Source organism: Phoenix dactylifera, chromosome 11, assembly GCF_051530095.1.
Source record: "Phoenix dactylifera cultivar Ajwa chromosome 11, Ajwa_hap1_PhDact_Kaust_v1.1, whole genome shotgun sequence".
Lineage (NCBI taxonomy): Eukaryota > Viridiplantae > Streptophyta > Magnoliopsida > Arecales > Arecaceae > Phoenix > Phoenix dactylifera.
The window spans coordinates 1,972,535-1,980,010 of record NC_143200.1 but is presented as its reverse complement, the minus strand read 5'-3'; the positions used below and the strand labels follow the sequence as shown (position 1 = coordinate 1,980,010).

The 7,476-nt window shown below is 43.0% G+C and overlaps 1 pseudogene; it reads left to right on the top strand.

Annotated features, from left to right (window-relative positions):
- Positions 1 to 2,006, top strand: LOC103713513 (uncharacterized protein At4g06744 pseudogene; annotated as a pseudogene).
- Positions 2,007 to 7,476: the final 5,470 nt, after the last annotated feature.

The window sequence follows — 7,476 nt, the reverse complement described above, 5'->3', positions numbered from 1 at the left end:
CACATAGACACACACTCAGTTAGGTCTTATAGTATTTTCCGATTCACGTTTCTAATTCTCGCAAGACTTGGACTGCTGTTTAGTTGTCAGTGTGAGTAGGAGTGAGGTATGGGAGGCGGCGGTAGCAGCAACAGCTATTCGCCCATGCAATTCCTCATCTTCTTCACATCACTACTGCTACTACTCCCAAGTCTTCTTTGTCTCTCCAACGCCACCACCTTTCCAACATTAATCCACAGCAACACCCGAGAAGCCCTCGGGATCGGCATCGGTATCGGCATCGGCGGCGGCAGCCCTCCCCCTTCAGAATCCGAGCCCAATTGTCCACCTCCTCCCCCTCCTACACCTTGCCCACCTCCTCCAATCCCTCCTTCTCCTCCTCCTCCTCCGCCGCCGCCGCCGCCACCCTCGCCGCCGCCGCCTCCACCACCAACGCCGCCGCCACCTTCGCCGCCGCCACCCTCGCCGCCGCCGCCGCCCTCGCCGCCGCCGCCTCCACCACCAACGCCGCCGCCACCTTCGCCGCCGCCACCCTCGCCGCCGCCGCCGCCCTCGCCGCCGCCACCCTCGCCGCCGCCGCCGCCGTCGCCACCACCGCCGATACCAAAACCAAAACCAAAATTACGATTCGTAAATGAACTGCAGAGACGAGCTTATTACGTCATCCAACGCTTCAAGAAAACCATCACCTCCGACCCCAGGGGCGTCACGCGGACCTGGAGAGGAGCCAAGGTTTGTAAATATAAAGGCTTCTTCTGCGAGACCCCGCCGAACCGGAAAAAGATGCCGACCATCGCCTCCGTCGACTTCAACACCTTCCGCCTCGCCGCCCCGAGCGTCAAGAAGTTCGTCGACCAGCTCCCCGATCTCGCGCTCTTCCACGCCAACTCCAACAACCTCAGTGCGCGCGACACCATCCCGCTCCTCTCCAAGCTCCGCTTCTTCTACGAGCTCGACGTCAGCAACAACAACATACCCGGCTCCTTCCCCATAAACGTCCTCCCCCTGCAGAACGTCACCTTCCTCGACCTCCGCTTCAACAAATTCTCCGGCCCCCTCCCGCCCGCCGTCTTCGACTTAAAACTGATCCAAGTCCTCTTCCTGAACAACAACAACTTCTACCAGCGCCTGCCGGACGCCCTCGGCCGCACCACCGCCGCCTACCTCACCTTCGCCAACAACCGCTTCACCGGCCCGATCCCCCGCTCGATCGGGAGAACCAGAAAAACCCTTATCGAAGTCCTCTTCCTCAACAACCAGCTCTCCGGCTGCCTACCCTACGAAGTTGGGCTGCTCAAGAAGGCCACGGTGTTCGACGCCGGCACCAACTATATCACCGGCCCGATACCGCTCTCCTTCGGCTGTTTAAAGAAGGTGGAGCAGCTGAACCTGGCTCAGAATTTACTCTACGGGGAGGTGCCGGACGTTCTTTGCCGGCTGGCCGACGTCGGCCACCTCGCCAATCTGTCGCTGTCCAGCAACTACTTCACCTGGGTGGGGACGAGCTGCTGGCAGCTCATAAAGAGGGGAATTCTCGACGTCCGGAAGAACTGCATCCGGGGGTTGCCGGAACAGAGGTCCCCGGCGGAATGCGCCCAGTTCTTAAAGCAACCAAAATATTGCCCGTACCTGCCTCACATTCCTTGCCGAATCCCGCGGAAGGACGGCGGCGCCGTCCAGTCTGCGGCGGCGATGCTGCCGGGGGTGGAATTGCCGGCGGTGGGCGGAGGCAGGGATAAGGCTAAGGCGTCCCGGTACAGTACGTACTCGGCACTGCATAACGGTCGCAGGCCCTGAATGTGTCTCCGTCCTCCTCTTTGTTGTTAGTAGACTTTGGATTATCTTTTACTGTTACTACTCTGTCTGCCTTCTAGAATTCGTTTTCTGTCGGTAATCTGTGTCTTGGTTATTATATCTTAATTTGGTAGACTCCAAGTAATATCCTGAGCGTTTGAGTTAGGATGTAGCAATGCCATCAATAAAACAATTGCTTGACTGAATGTAAATGAGCTTCATCCTAGTTCTCAAGTTTCAAAGTTATATTTTGATTTTAACCTACATCTTAAGCAGATCCTAAGCTTTTTTTTGAGATACAAGATTGAAATGCCACTTTTTTGGGCCGATTTGAAAACCTTTTTAAAAAACAGGGTGCCAACAAGCTGAACTAAGGACTGTTTATGAGCAGATTTTTCTGCGCTTACATACAAGGAAGATGTCAAGGCAAATTTTGAATCGTTCAAGTCAAATCATCGAGCTAATTTTATTAAAGTATTGAATATTTGGCTCAAGCTCAGCCTATGGGCATCCTTAACATAATCAGGGGGAAAAAAAGCGCCTGTACACACTGTCAAGTGACTTATATATATCCTGCTACATACAGTAAGCCAGCAGAATTTGAGATAAAAAGATGGTTTCGTGGCTTTACTAAGTGATCCACGAGGATCATCAGATTCAATGTACATTATTTTTGATTCGATGTTGAATTGCTAGTCAACTTTCTGGAGACTATAATTTGGTTATATGCCGCCTGATTGAGATGATTCTTTTTTTCTTTAAACTCGGCTGATTTTTTGAGATCTACGATATGGCACTACCCCTTAGAAAGGGCTACTATTTTAGCGATCAAGCCCAAATCCCATCATTTATATCCTGAAACAGGCCAATCAGATTGAAATTTTTTTTTCCGAATTTTTTTTTGACCGGATGTATCTCTCAATCCAGGAAGAATTAAATGAAGCATTAGAAGGCAAAGTTGTTGTACAAATTGATATCTACTTTTTAAAATTTTAGCTTTTTCGAGTTCATTTCTACCTGTTATGTCTATTTTAAGAAAGTGACCTCACTATAATAAATAAAGAATATACACCCCGGTTTTATGATCATTAATGGAAAAAAAATGTAAACCTTATTTTTGTAATTTTTATTTTTTTAAGTTTTTTTTTATAGATTAGAGTTGAGTGGCTTCCTCATCTGATTGCTAAGCATTACATATATCATCATCTATCCATAGGGTGGTACGAGATATATATATATATATATATATATATATATGAGATATTTGGCGGCATTTTTAAGTTCTACAAAATTATTTCCGGCATTTTTTTTCCACTGATGAATTCAATTATTGTATCCGTATATGTTATGTATGATATTGCCGTTTTTAGCACAAAGAAAAAAAAGGAAAACGAGAAAATCCAATTACTGCATTTGCATATACCATGCAATGCTATCAGACCAACCAAATTTACGGCGGAGTTAGTACTCGAGCAGTGGAAATGCCGAAACTGTCGCACGGGTAGCTTGGCACGCTTTGGGTCAAAAAGCGGTGGTTAATTCATGGTTCTTGATCGAGCACATTTGTGCCCAGGTGGTGTAGCACAAATGTGATCTAAGGGTGGCCTACCACTGGTTAATTTGGACCACGGAAAAGAGTTTAGATCACAATACATTGAGACCACGATACTTCGTTTGGGTCGCAATAGTTGGGTGAGCAACTCCCAAAGCCTTTTGTCTATTTCACCATTTGCTGTGCAAATCAGGAAACGTGATCATGTGGTTTGAATGTGCTGCTGAACTTTGAGACTCAAAATCAGCATCATATGTTAAAGCGGCAGACTAATGATATCATTTATGTAGTCTATGTATACATGCGCATATCATTACAGAAAAAAAAGAGAATTTCCGACTGTGATATGCCGATGCTAGAAAGAAACGTTGGTAATTTAGAAACTGCGCCAAAATTTGCCGATGCTTTTTACTAGCGTTGATATATTACGATGTTTAAAAGTGTTGGGAGGGGAGCAAATAACTCTTTCGACGCTTTTTGGTAAGCGTCGCCGGAAGCTAATAATTAGATAATGTATATAAACGTCAGGGATGATTTACCGATACTTTTTTACAAACATCATCGGAAACAAATAACAAGACCACGCGAATAAGTGTCGTTGGAAGCCAATAACAAGACGACACTTGTAAGCGTTGTCGGATTTCATATATTTCTCCAAATCAATCGACCAACCCACCATCCATCGGCCCTTTTTTCTCTTTAATCTAAAACGCCGCTGCCACCGCCGAGCTCCGCCTCTGCCTCTCCGTTGGTCTCCTTCTCCTCATCCCTTTCTCTGCCGATCTCCTCCTCCTCCTCCTTGCTGCCCGTAGCTACTACCAATCTGTACTATTTTTTTAAGCTCCAGCTGACCACCCTTCTTCATTGTAGATCTCAGCTGGCCTACCTCCACTCTGGTGATTTTTTATTTCGAGAATAATTTTCTTTTGAGTGCTTGATGCCCTAATATTCTGTTTTTCTTAAATTAGTGAAACATTATAGGAAGCTTGACGTTGAAGATTAGCATTTGCATGGAATTATGACTATTATTTATTTTTATTTTCACATTTTTCCAAAACTAGTAAATTTTTACGGTCAAAAGCTTTAAGGATTTTATAAATAGTTTCAAGAAAACAAGAATGTTATTATACATATCTTAGTCTAATTCATTTTTCTTCTTATATTTTTTAATAAAAAATAGAAAATAAAAATAATACCAAACGGGTGGTGCCGGTTGCTTTAGAGCAACTGTACTTTGTGCTAGGAGGTTTGTTCCTCGTTTATCCACTCGACTCGGTTCGAAGATCGATTCAGAGACTAAGATAGCTCGGCCGGCTCCCACCCATCGCATCTCCGGTCGTTTGCACAACCCTTCTCTCGATTCGCCTACCACACCCAAACCACCCCAGCAACCAAAATCAATGGAATCCATCTCAACTCCTCCACCTTACCTTATCCCTCCTCATCATATCATGACCTTAAATCCCCTTGAAAATGTTGATCCCCTGAAACAAGGTGTCTACAGTTAGCATTTTATGCCACTCCTATGCCCACCAACTTCCAACCCGCGTTGCCGTTCTTTTTTCTTTTTTTTTTTTTTTTTTGTAAAAACAGCCATTCATATAGTTCTAACGTGAGTACATCCTACCAAATCAGAAAAAAAAAAAGTACAATAGAGGAGGTATATCTCCTATAGATGTCCAGATGATCTCCGCGTTGCCATCCTTCGCCTCCGCTTCCATATAAATAACTCCCTATTGAGCTTGATTTGAGTCGGGTCTATTTGAGCTTCTAACTATGCTCAAATTTGTGTGTGAATCAGATTCTGGGCAAATCTTCTGAGTTTAGGCCCAATCTGAAGGTTTAAAAGTGTTTCTATGTTGGGCTTTGGATGTGAGGAAGGCCTCGCTCGATGCCAACCCTACAAGCACTAGACTTGAAGTTATTCTAACTTAAGAACATGAGATGCACATGAGAAATCAATCATCTATATAGCTACAATGAAAGTAGACATGAGCATAATTATCTAAAAGAAAGATGTGGAAATTATATTTTATAGAAGGATTCATAGAAAAAATCTAGATTTTATCAAAAATTCTTAGAATCATACATGAAGCCACGTTACGCTTCTATTATTGTGTTAAAATAGCTCTCCCCTGCATAACCAATTATTTTTGATAAAGGAAGGTGATAATAAGATATAGGTAGGGAAGTTGACACTGATTGCTAGATTGTTAACCAATCTTCCTAGTGGCTAAACCCTTGAAAAAATCACAAACTTAGCCATCCTCACTAGCCTAATAGACACATTCATACATTGCTCGGTTGGAATTGATAATTCAAACCCGCCGGTAGAATCATTTATCTCAAGAGCTCAACCTTTGTTGAGAATTATGCCCCCTTTTTTTTTTGGTGAAAACGGCATATTATATAGCGTTTACATGAGGACAACCATCCAAGTCAAGAGAAAGAAAATGATACAAGCTAGGAGGGATAATATCCATCCTGATCCATGAAAAATCTCCAAAATATCGAGCAACGAAGGAGGCAAGCCAATCCACAGCTCTGTTTGCCTCCCGATACACATGCGTTGCCTATAAGGACTCCATCTTCCTGATCAGTCTGTGGGTCTCACAAATTAACGGGTGGCCATCCTCATAGTAATCCATTCCTCATATCCAGTCGATCACTATGGAGGAGTCTCCCTTCCGATGTACCCTATTAGCTTTAAGAATCCTTCTTGCATAGGAAATGGCCCCTCACATAAAATTACGCTCCTTCAACTTCTCAACAACGTCAGAGCTTAGCTAACCATTTCTTATTCACAATTTTCTTCAATCACTACTGCGATATAGGAAGAAAAGAGTAAAAAAATATGGGTTTTGGTAGCCCTAATTTGTGGGGTATCGATGGCTGCCACTAGAACCAAGGTGGTATAAATGGACAACATATCGTCATCCAGCAGCAAAAGATCAATAATAGGACGGAATGGTCCAAAAGAGCAGGGCATCTACGTCAATTTAGGAGCAACTCAACTAGCATATACCATTCCAACTCCAACAATTGCTACAACTACAATCATCCATCACCCTCTACATTCTTCGCATCACAACAGGTGGATGACTCGCACTCCTTGCAAGCAGTGCTAGAGTATTTTGCGAACAACACAGAGAACCTCAAAATGAAGGAACCTGTATATCGAAAGAAAAACAAAGAGGTAGACTGGGTTGCCTTCTATGTTGCTCGGCATGCCGGAGAGTTTCTTTGGGCTTGTGCTGATGAGCTTTCTTCTACTTTATATCATTTTATTTCTTCTGACTTAGCAAGCTGTACCTATGTAAGAGCTATACGAAATGCCATTTTTTAACAAAAAAAAAAAGAAGAGAAGAAACCTGTTGTAGTAAATATCCAAAGCAGTGGTCAAGGATGCAAATGGGCTACTAGTTGTAAAATTATTTTCATCAAATTTTTATATCAATTTCGGATTTATTCATCACTAACTGTAAATTTAATGTGCTACCAATCATTGAAATTCCTTAATAGGTGTCTCCTTAGGTTAGTTGTTGATAGTCCGCCACCGCAATTCTTTTGAGATAGTAACCACCTAGTTCTAACGTGAGATTTAATAAAAGGTCGGGGGTTCAAATGATGGGCCGATTAATTGTCTCAAAATATATAGCCCATGCATGATTTTGCAATCTTTATTTAAACCAACCTACCATTATATAGTCTTTTAAACCAATTCACAAACAAGTTTGTACTTTTTTTTTTTAAGAGAAAGGAGGACGTATCCATATTATAATTTCCTATATCTAGATTTTGAGATGCACCATCTCTAAATATCTAATCCAAAATCTCTAGTTGCTAAGTGGAGACAGACATATGGCTACTAATTTGTACATGGCATCTACTACTCTTTACCATTCTTTGCTCATACATTGATAGCATCATGATCACTTAAACTGATTTAATCTTTTTATTAAGTTTAATAATAATAATAATAATAATAATAATAATAATAATAATAATAGTGAAAATCTGCGTTGGAGTTGCCGGAATTCTAACCCCATAGAACTCCGAGTGCATCCCACGTGCTGCCACGCGAAGGAACCCGCGGGAAAAGAGAAAAAGGTGAACTACGGAAGCAGCCC